Consider the following 9,900-nt stretch of genomic DNA (forward strand, 5'->3'; position numbering starts at 1 on the left):
TATCAAAATTGCTGATGACACATGTATTGCCTGAAAATAACTACCATAGTTGGAGGCAGAATTATTGGTTTGGGGCAAATTAGCTTCATGACTAACAACTAAGTCCACATGTTTACTGAGGACCTAGTTCTGTAATTTGTTTTATAGAAGTAAATTTCTCTTTGAATTTCAAATTTGCAATGTGGGGTGAATGTGGAATCTAACAATAGCCCCACTGGGTAAGGCCAACTTTCCCTCCTACCCAGGATCTTGTTTCTATGGGAGAGTATAACAAGGCAAATGCATCATATTTGCCCAAATTTGGGAAGGCTCCTTTCCCAACTTTCAGTTGTGAGTTTCTGTATTTGTGGAGTGGGTGGTGGTGACCATAGATCCCAAGGGATATTTCCACAATGCATTTGTCCAGACCCTTTTTGAAGCCATAAACTATTAGTACCCGCTAACATATTCTGAAGCAGAGATCCATAACTCTGCATTGTGTGAAGTATATACTTTGTTCTAAACCCGCCTTCTGTTAAGAAACTATAAATGCATCTTAGTTGGTGTTTTGCCAGAGGCAAACCATTCTCATACCACACAAGATTTAATAGACCTCCACCATACAACATCTCCCTTCCCTCATTCATCTCTTTTCCTGACTAGTCACCAAACATATATTCCCCTTCTTCATGCATAAACTACTCTATCACTCCATAAAAGTGTTGAAATCCTGTGAAATTATCCAGGTCAGGGTGAGTTCAACCATAAACAACAGTGAGCATGGTCCATATCTAGAGAACCCTGTAAATGTTATAAACAAATAAATTTTGTTTGCCACCATGTGAATAATTAGCTATGTCTTAAGTGTAAGGCAGTCTGAATATACTCTAGAGCTCCTGCAGAGCTCTGATTCTCTTCTGGTTTTGTGGCCACCTGGCAGCTACTGCGGCTGCTGAGATAGGGGACAAAGCCATTGGCAGCACTGTGATCCCACATGAATAGGAGAAAGGTGATTTTAATCATGGTGAGGAGCATGCTTCCAGATTTACAACATGTGGAAGACACGCAATCTTGTGCCAGTCACTGTAGACATCAGTGACTTGCCTGATACTCCAGAGCTTATAGGTTAAGGGATCTGCTCCTGAGTCGAGGGCTTCCCAGATCCTCTTCCCACAGAGCCTGAATGAACCTTCCTGATCACACCAGGAGATCTACAGACTTTTCTCTCAATGAGCTAGAACTAATTATGTCTTTTAACATTTCACATTTTGCTGGCTGCCGCTTCACAGCCTAGTCTGCCTGTGAGTTTGTCACCCTACTGAAACATTAATTCCCATGAGACCTCCCTTTCTGCAGATCTAACACCAAGGAGCAGACACTCCTCAGTCTCTGAGCCAATGCCTTGGACTGGTAAGTGAATCTCTTCAGTGCAGGAAGAAAATATAAAGTTAAAGCATAAAAGGACTGGAGATTCAAGTGAGAAGCTATGCCTTGCAGCTGCGTGTTTAACATTTCAATACCACTCATTGAAATGCAGACACTTCTGGGGTAGGGAGTGAGACCCACTCAGTCCCTGCTAAACCAGAGCAGGTGGAATGGAAAGTTAGATTAGAAACAATGAGACAAACCCTCATCATGGGGAACTGTGAGGTGCTGCAGTGCTTTTTATAGCAGAAGAGAGAACTTTAAACCTTGTTGAGCCTGTGTGCATTTCAGTGAGCGAACATTTAAGCTGTGTGATATTTGACATTGCTTTCTGTAAACACATAAAGGATCAGCCAGATGCTTTTGAGTTTGGAACCTAAAATTCCAGGGAGTTTAGACCAGATGTTTAGCCCTGTCAACTATTGTCTACTAGTGCAGAGGATGCTTAAGTTTACTTTTTTTGCACTTCCAGCAAGTACACGAACAACAAGAAACTTCCCACTTTTTACACTTTTCATTAAAAATGAGAGGCAGGAAAATGCTCCTGTCTGTATAGTAATGAAAACCACAATGAACTTTCAAATATATGAAATACTGATTTGAACACCTCAGGGCAGCCGTCTTCTGTAATATTCAGCCAATCTCTGTATATAGATAATTCTGACTTTATTCTTTTTTATTCTTTTATTCCTACTTTACACATTTTTTATAGGACGTGTTCTATGGATGTACAGACCTCATCTGTGACTCAAAGCAAATATAAATAAAATGCTGTAGATTAAACAGCACTGATTTAATTTGAAAATGGCTCAGGTCTTGCTGAGCAGCTGCAGAGATGAAAATCTGGCTAGAAGGGCACAGATATATCTAACTGTCTCAAAACTCTTTCTAGTTTACAGTTATTATATAGATCATAAAGAAGTAAAACCAGTAAACACATTGCATTCATCATTCAATTGGGAAGAGTTTGGGTTCAATGACTGATGAAGAAGAAAAGGTTGTATCTCATACACAGCAAAGGAGAATTTTTCCCAAAGAGATTTTAACAGAAAAAGGTCTCCTTTCAAACTTTTCCCATAAAAAGTTTTTTTTTTTTTTTTTAATAGAAAAAAAAGGGGGTAAAAATTTTACTACATTCTTTAATCACAGAAAATTCTTTAATATGTAAAATGCTGAAAAATAGTCAGAAAATAAATGGCAAAGTGCTTTCTTTTCGAAAATTCTATCTTCACTTTTAAGTAACACCAAAGGAGGGAATGTTACTTCAAAAGTGAAAAGTTACACTTAACTGTGGAGGTGCTGCTCTCAGCTATTGTGTGATACAGGTTTTATAATAACTTTTAAGTGAAAAGTAATGAAAAAATGACCCTTTCAAAATGGCAGTATTAAAATGGTAGTGTTTGAAGCAAGAAAAATACACCTTTTTCTAGGAACACCTAATTCAACATGTGATTACTACACCTCCAGCAAGAAGATAATGTTGGTAAGAATATTTTGGATATTTGGAATACTTTGTCATATTTTGGAACACTTCTGATTTGGAATATTTTGTCAGAAAAGAATCTAGGTCACTTTGCAGTATTGATATGATTACTGCTGATCATTAAGAAATTCCTCCAGAAAAAAATAAAAATAAAAATGTAGAATTAGAATTTCCATTCTTACATGGATCAGCATTATAGAAGCATAAAGGCAAAATTCTCCAAAGACCCAATCCAAAGCCCATTAAAAATCAATGAAAAGCTTTGCAATGGACTTCTAGTTTGGGTTACCTCCCCACTGACTATAAATGAAATTAATCTGTCAGGCAGCAATAATACAGTGATATAATTAACTTGCTTAGAATGCAATCACTTTAACTTTCATTAAAAGTGATGAGTTTCTTTCAATTACCTTGCCAAGATGCATTTTGTTGTTGTTTGCTTCTTTGCTGTTGAAAAAAAATATATCCTTTTTGGTTAATTTCCCTCTGGACTGGTGGTTGTTGCTATAATGAAGTCTGACTTCCAGGGTCATGTTTGCAAATGTAGTGACAAATAGGGACAGCTGTAGAAAGGGGAAATAACAACCATTTTCTTCCTGGAGCCAGGAGCATGCACATTTCACCCAAAAGTTAATGAGAACTCAATGCAGTATTGATTCTGCCTCAGCAGCTCTATGGATGGTAAGCGGGTGTTGCAGTAAGTGATTGCACACAGTTTGCAAACAGTGACAGGCAGAAGAGGGGAAAATACAGACCCCAGAGCATCCTAAATCCTAGGTAAATCATGACTTCTGGGCCTCTTTGATCTTAAAAAAAAAACACACCAGACAGCCTGCTGTCTTGTACCTCAGGATTTCACTGGGCTCTGGAAACTCAATAGTTCTCATTGACTTGTCAGCACCATGGTCAAACTGTGCCTTCTCTGGGGGCAGGAGCTACCAATGAGCAGGGACTGCCTCCTCTGTTGCAATGTTTCCTTTCTCACCAGACTTTCAGGCCACTTTTGACTGAATCTTCCAGCTTTTCCAGTCTGAATCTCACACCTGACCAGGCTGACAGGGTGGTGGAAAGGTCCACGCTTCTAAGTATGTGATACTTCTCGCCCTCTTATCTTAAGGGATGCTGCAGAAAAGAGCTGCACCAAGCCTCAGCAGGGGAGAAAAGAGCATTAAATAAAGATGAGAGTGTACCAAGTGGAGCCACGAGGAATTTGGCAGGTTGGATTCCCACGGGTTCACATGAGCATCTTCAGCTGCGATCCACTGAACGCCCGCCAAAGACACAATAGTCACAGGGGCTGTGTCAGCCTGGGCTACAGGGGAGAAGATGCCAACTGGAGTGTGAATTTTCCCTGCATTCACTCCCCACCACATTTGTATGCACATTAACGTTTATATTCCTTCCTCCTTTCTATTCCCTTTCAATCTCTTTCCTGAAAGCGATGGAAAGCTGATGAAATTTGAAAAGAAAGTCCATTGTTTTAAATTGAAGCCAATAGTCAGGTAGAACATATAGTCTGTTTTCAGGTAGCCCTGAGATAGACTGCTTTTGACCTAGCAAACTAACTGTAGATATTTCTTAATTCTCCAAAAGTTTAAGACAGGGAATATTTGCAAGTATGAAAGTCACAGGAACAGTCACAGGAAAGTCACAGTACAATGTCAGACGGTATTGTGATACTAACAGCTGGAAAAAGCTTCAGATGCATCTTTAAACATAAGCTTAGGGCTAAATAAATCATGGTCAGATTGGGCAGACAAGAGGCAGGTGAAGAAGTTTGTTTGAGTTGAGCTGGAAGAATCCAGAGAAATGAAGCAAAGAGAAAAACATATATGTGTATATGAATTTTTAATCTGGGTGAACCTATTCTGTTTTCACATTATTTAACAGTTATTTTAATATTAAAACCTAGTTTAATTTTAATAGAGTAAAAATACCATTTAGAAGGCAAAGAAACAAAAGAGAGAGTTCCACTTTGAGAATGCTGACATGAGATGTGATTGTGTCCCTGTTGGTTGTCCCTTCCTGCCCCTTTGCTCACCTGCAGAAAAATTCCATGTGACAACTTCACCCAACTTGACACTTCTTCAATTTTTTTTAGGTGAATCCTCTGTTCATCTGAGAGGATTCACTGAGCTCACCTGAACCTGGTATTGGGTGTACGGCTCCTGCTTTGTCTGTCTGCGTAGGAAGCTTTCTGTATCACAGATAAGTTCTCTGGTGCATAGCTTGATTGTTATACTCCCTTCAGAGGCACAAGTTGGTCTCCTTTGCTTGGCCAGATGTGTTTTGCCTGCTACCTGAGGGCAGCTGAGCTGCCTGGTGCAACTCTCCCAACAGAAAAGGAGCAGGCTTTGAGCATCCATCCATTTTTGCAGGCAGAGGGTACCAGTGTCTATCAGGAGAAAGGATTAAGCAGTGTCTTTCTCTGAAAAAGTCAGATAGTCTTTGTAGCTTTTCAGCATCAGTCTTTTGTTTGCAGGAGCCTTTACTTACAAGTCCAGTTAAATAGCTCCTTATTCTGGTTCTCATCTTTTCTGGTCCTTGCTCTGTGCTTACTTTGAGTCCAGTCCAGAAGACACCTATTCAGTGGTCCCGTTCTGCAGTGACACCTATTAAAACCAGGATTATAAGGCCAGTTGGCAAAATCAAGTAGAAGCTGGGTTGAGTGGACAACAACATTTTCCTGCCTTGGTAGATACTTGTAAGCAGGGTGAATGATAGAATTCACCCTTTAAACTCTGATTTAGGTCTCTTCTGTTTAGGATTCCCCTAGGATTTTAATTCTTCATTATTTGCAATCTTTAATGAATGTGATGATTGACAAGGAAATGCCTTGTTAAATCTGGCTTAGTATTCAGCAAATATCCAAAGGGCTGAACGATACTCTAATTAAAACCTATTTGCCTCAAACTTCCTCTGTAGTCATCACAGCCTTCCTCTGTGACTGCACTGTATCTCTTGGCATTATCTCAGGTGTTATCCCACTTCATTCCTCCTGCTGTCGTGGATTTGTTACCAGCCTGGTAGGTCAGCATGAAGTTTGCAGAGAGTAGCAGGACTTTGGACTCTGAGCTTCCTTAGCCCTCAGGCTCAGTAAACACAAGGCTTTCCACTGCTGAGTTCAGTCACAAGTGTAAGCAGCACTGGCTTGCAGCTTGGGGCAAGGTAACCAGAGGATAAGGGGTGAAACATGCTGTAATTATTCTGATCCAGGGCAAAGCCAGTCCGCAGGGTAAAGCAGTGAGCTGAAGGTGCTCAGGACTATGAAGCCACTTGCAGTGGGGTGCATCTCATGAAGCACACCTGCAAGATGGGGCAGTTTTATTTTATTTATTTTTTCATGTGTGTGGGTTTGGTGATCAGAGGTACAGCATGGACACATTAGGACCACTGTGTATCATGTGTAAGACATGATAAATCAGTCTTACACAGAGTTTAGTGGGTTCTGACTATGGATTGAATATGTGCAGGACCGTTGTTCTTCCTCATATCCTTTTGTGATTAAATTTGCACCTTTATTTTAATACCTGTAAGAAGCAGAAGACCCTGACAAGCTCCTTCCCCAGTACTTGGCAGGGTCAAGACAAAGGGAAAACTGAGGCTGCGGCCTGCTATGAGGACAGAGGTATTTTCCTCCCTACTCCCTGGCATGCCCCTTTTTTTTTTTTTTTTTTCTTTTTTTTTCCTCCTTATACTTGCATGTGGAATCTCAAAGGTCAGAGATCACCTTTCCACTGAGTGCCTGCTGTAGGCTGGTACAGATGATGGCATAGTTTCTCAGTGCTGCAGTCGCCTGTGTAGTGGCCGTGAACAGCGGAGGACACGAGTGGCAGCAGGAACAGCCTTTCACTCTCAGCCCAAGACCAACATCAGAGAGGATTGTATCGTTACTGCTTTCAGGTCGTCAGCACTTGTCAGCTGTCATGGGCATCTGAAGGCTGCGTTGCCCTCCTGATGCTTTGAGACCTTCAGAAAAAGAAGCTCAGGAATTACTTCCTTTACTTGAAAACCTTCCCCCCCCCCCCCCCCCCCCAATTCTTAAAACATAATACTAAAATAAATAGCCTGTCAGAGAAAGAATCCAACTGACATGAAGTCTTCAGCCCAAGTACCAAAATCAAGCTGTGATGTAAACATTTAAAAAGTGGAGCTTATATTGGTTTTCTTATTACATATTTATCTATAAACATTAATTTGCCTTTTAGGCTCTCCTATGTAGCATATCTTGGGTGATCTGTTTCCCCAGCTAAGTTACAGACAGGAATTTAAAATTTTTCAGAAGAAAGGAAATAAATTCCTACTGATGCATTTAACTTGGCACCCAAGAATACATTAGCTTTCTACTTTTGTTATGTGTACACACAAATTACATCATTTAGGACTGATAGATTAACAGGAAATTTTGCAGCTTAGTTGTTGCTGAAAAACAGTAAAGTTTGGGGCTAGTTTCCTTCTGTGAAAATACATGCAAAACATTACTTAATATTTAGCAGATTATTTGACATTTGCATACAGGCACAGGCTGTGGCATGGTTTGCTCCAGATGCCCGTGCCTCTGCTGTGGCCAGGCTTGGCAGCAAGCCAGATCTCTGCGCAGCCTTCCCTTTGCCAGAGCTGCTGTGGGGTGGAAATTTCATTTTTCCAGTCAGCTTTATTTTCTACACAATTATTTTCTACTTTTGTCTCAGAGAGTTTTTTTTTTCTTTCTTTCTTTCTTTCTTTTTTTTTTTTTTTTTTCTAAAGTTATAGCGGAAGATATGTTTCAATCTCTTCCATGTTTCCTGTTTTAGTCTTGTCCTGCTGTGATTTACTGGACGCTGTTAAACACAAACCCTTGGCTGGAAAACCCAAGGCTAAATGCTCGAGCAGGGGACAATGGTGGCTGAGATTTTATCGGAAGAGAGCCTGTCTTGTTTCAGTGCGGCTCATAATTTAAGAGTGCTTGCCACCTTCTGGTTTGAGAGAGGATTACAATCGTTTAACTACTGGGCATATTGAGGAAATTGACTGTAAAAATGCTGGTCCCATTCCTAATCCCCCTGAAATGATCGAGAGATTTGCAAAATGTCATAATGCCTGTTAGAGAGTTTTGAAATGAAAGGATAGAATTTTTGTTTGATTTTAAGCAAAAGGATATAGTGACATCTGGAAATAAACAAACAAAAAGCAATCTTTTAAATGAAATACTTGATTTGATACTACTGTCATCCTTGGAGACTGATCTTCAACAATTGTGTAAACTATTCAGTCAAATACTGTGAACAAGAATTAAGAAAAAATAATCTTAAAAGTGAAATAGGTACAAATCCTTCAAAAGCAAAATAATTTTGAAATTGGGAACTTTTTTCTCACAAAGAAATTCTGCAAAGTTATTTGCAGATTTTGACCAGTCTGAGACCCTTCTATTCAATCTTGTCAGCTGATATCTGACTGCCCAACTTCAGTGAAGCCACTTGAGAATATTATTAGTGCCATTTGTGCAAGATTAGGTTGTACATTAATTGTAAAAGAAAAAAAAAAAAGACATTTTAAAGTTATGGCTACTCAATATGAATAGCGGTACTTCTGAAAATCAAAGCTTACCTTAGACAGTTCTTTACAATTTAGCCAGATGAAAGAGCATTTTCACAACACACATTTATTCTGTGAAGGCTAGTACGTGCTTATTCTAACAGATATCACATTTATCCAAAGTCAGGTAACTCATACTTCATTTCAGATGTCACAGTACAAGCCTAAAAAAGCATGTATATATTTAATTCTACAGCAATCCTAATAGAAGACACCAGAGTATCAGAACACATTCCAGCAGTGCATGAAGCAATGTAACTAACGTATGCCATTTGTTTATTCAATTTGTTTCTTCCCAGCATGGGACAAATGGGCTGTGAAGTGGTTCTTTGTGTGTGTGCACTTTTATGATATGCACAAAGAATTATGTTTACATTAGAAAAGACAGGAAAAAACAATGTTCCTCATACAGAGAAAGAAAAGCAGTGGGGTTTCAATGCTCCCCAGTTCTTGGCAGTTAACATAATGATCTTGGCCACCGCTCCAAAAAATGGTTGTGTGTTTTCTTGGATATAACTTGGCCTTGCCCATCTTCACACTGCAGTGCTCAAGCGTGACAAGTCCTTGCTTACCTTTGTTAATTAGAGCAGACCTTGCTGTAACCACCACTGGGCACTGCTTGTGTGATGACTATAGCACAGTGAGGTGAGCTGCAGTTATTTGCCTGCTCTAATCCACTAAGAAGATGGGGGAAGAGAAGCTGAAAATTGGAGGAAAGATGGCATGTGTGAAACAGTTGGGTGATATGTTGCAGAACTCCTTGCTGGGAATGCCATAACTGTGTGGGTGCTCAAATCTACAGATGATACAGGAAAGAACCAGAAAAAATAAAGAAAATGAAGCCATGACTTTTTACCAGGTCCAGTGCTGCTTTTATGAGAAAATGGGAGGCACAAAGCTCTGTTAATTCTTTCTGTCCAGACAAGAAGGCAAAAATAGGGTCAGAGCCAGACGGAACAAAGGGGAAAAAAAAAAGCCTCTGAGGCACCAAGAAATATTTTTGCACCTTTTGCACCTTGCAGCCCAAGATCACTCACTCCTGGCCTTCCCTGGGACAATGTACAGTAGCATCTTGAAGGCAAGGAGTCGCAATCAGCTGAAGAACCAGTGACTGCTGAATAGGGCCATTGACAGCCATTCTCAGTTGTCCTATTTCCTTACAGATCACTACTGGGCCCATTTGAAGCTGTGAGGTTTTGATAGCCAGGTGCAGCCAAATTGTGCAACTGGGCAAGAGCTTGGCAGCAGCACGTGCAAAACTCCTTCTCACATTCAATGCATAAATCAATCAGCTTGTGCTGCCTTTGCAGCAGGTGAACCAATTGTACTGCCTTCTGTTCAACCATATGAGAATTAATGAAGGGAAATTGTGGTAAACTGAGGTAAAAAACTGTGGTTGCCTTAAGAAGTTTGTCATCTTGTAAGCTCCATTCATTTGC

This window comes from Netta rufina (genome assembly GCF_964035555.1).
Source record: "Netta rufina genome assembly, chromosome: 7".
Classification (NCBI taxonomy): domain Eukaryota; kingdom Metazoa; phylum Chordata; class Aves; order Anseriformes; family Anatidae; genus Netta; species Netta rufina.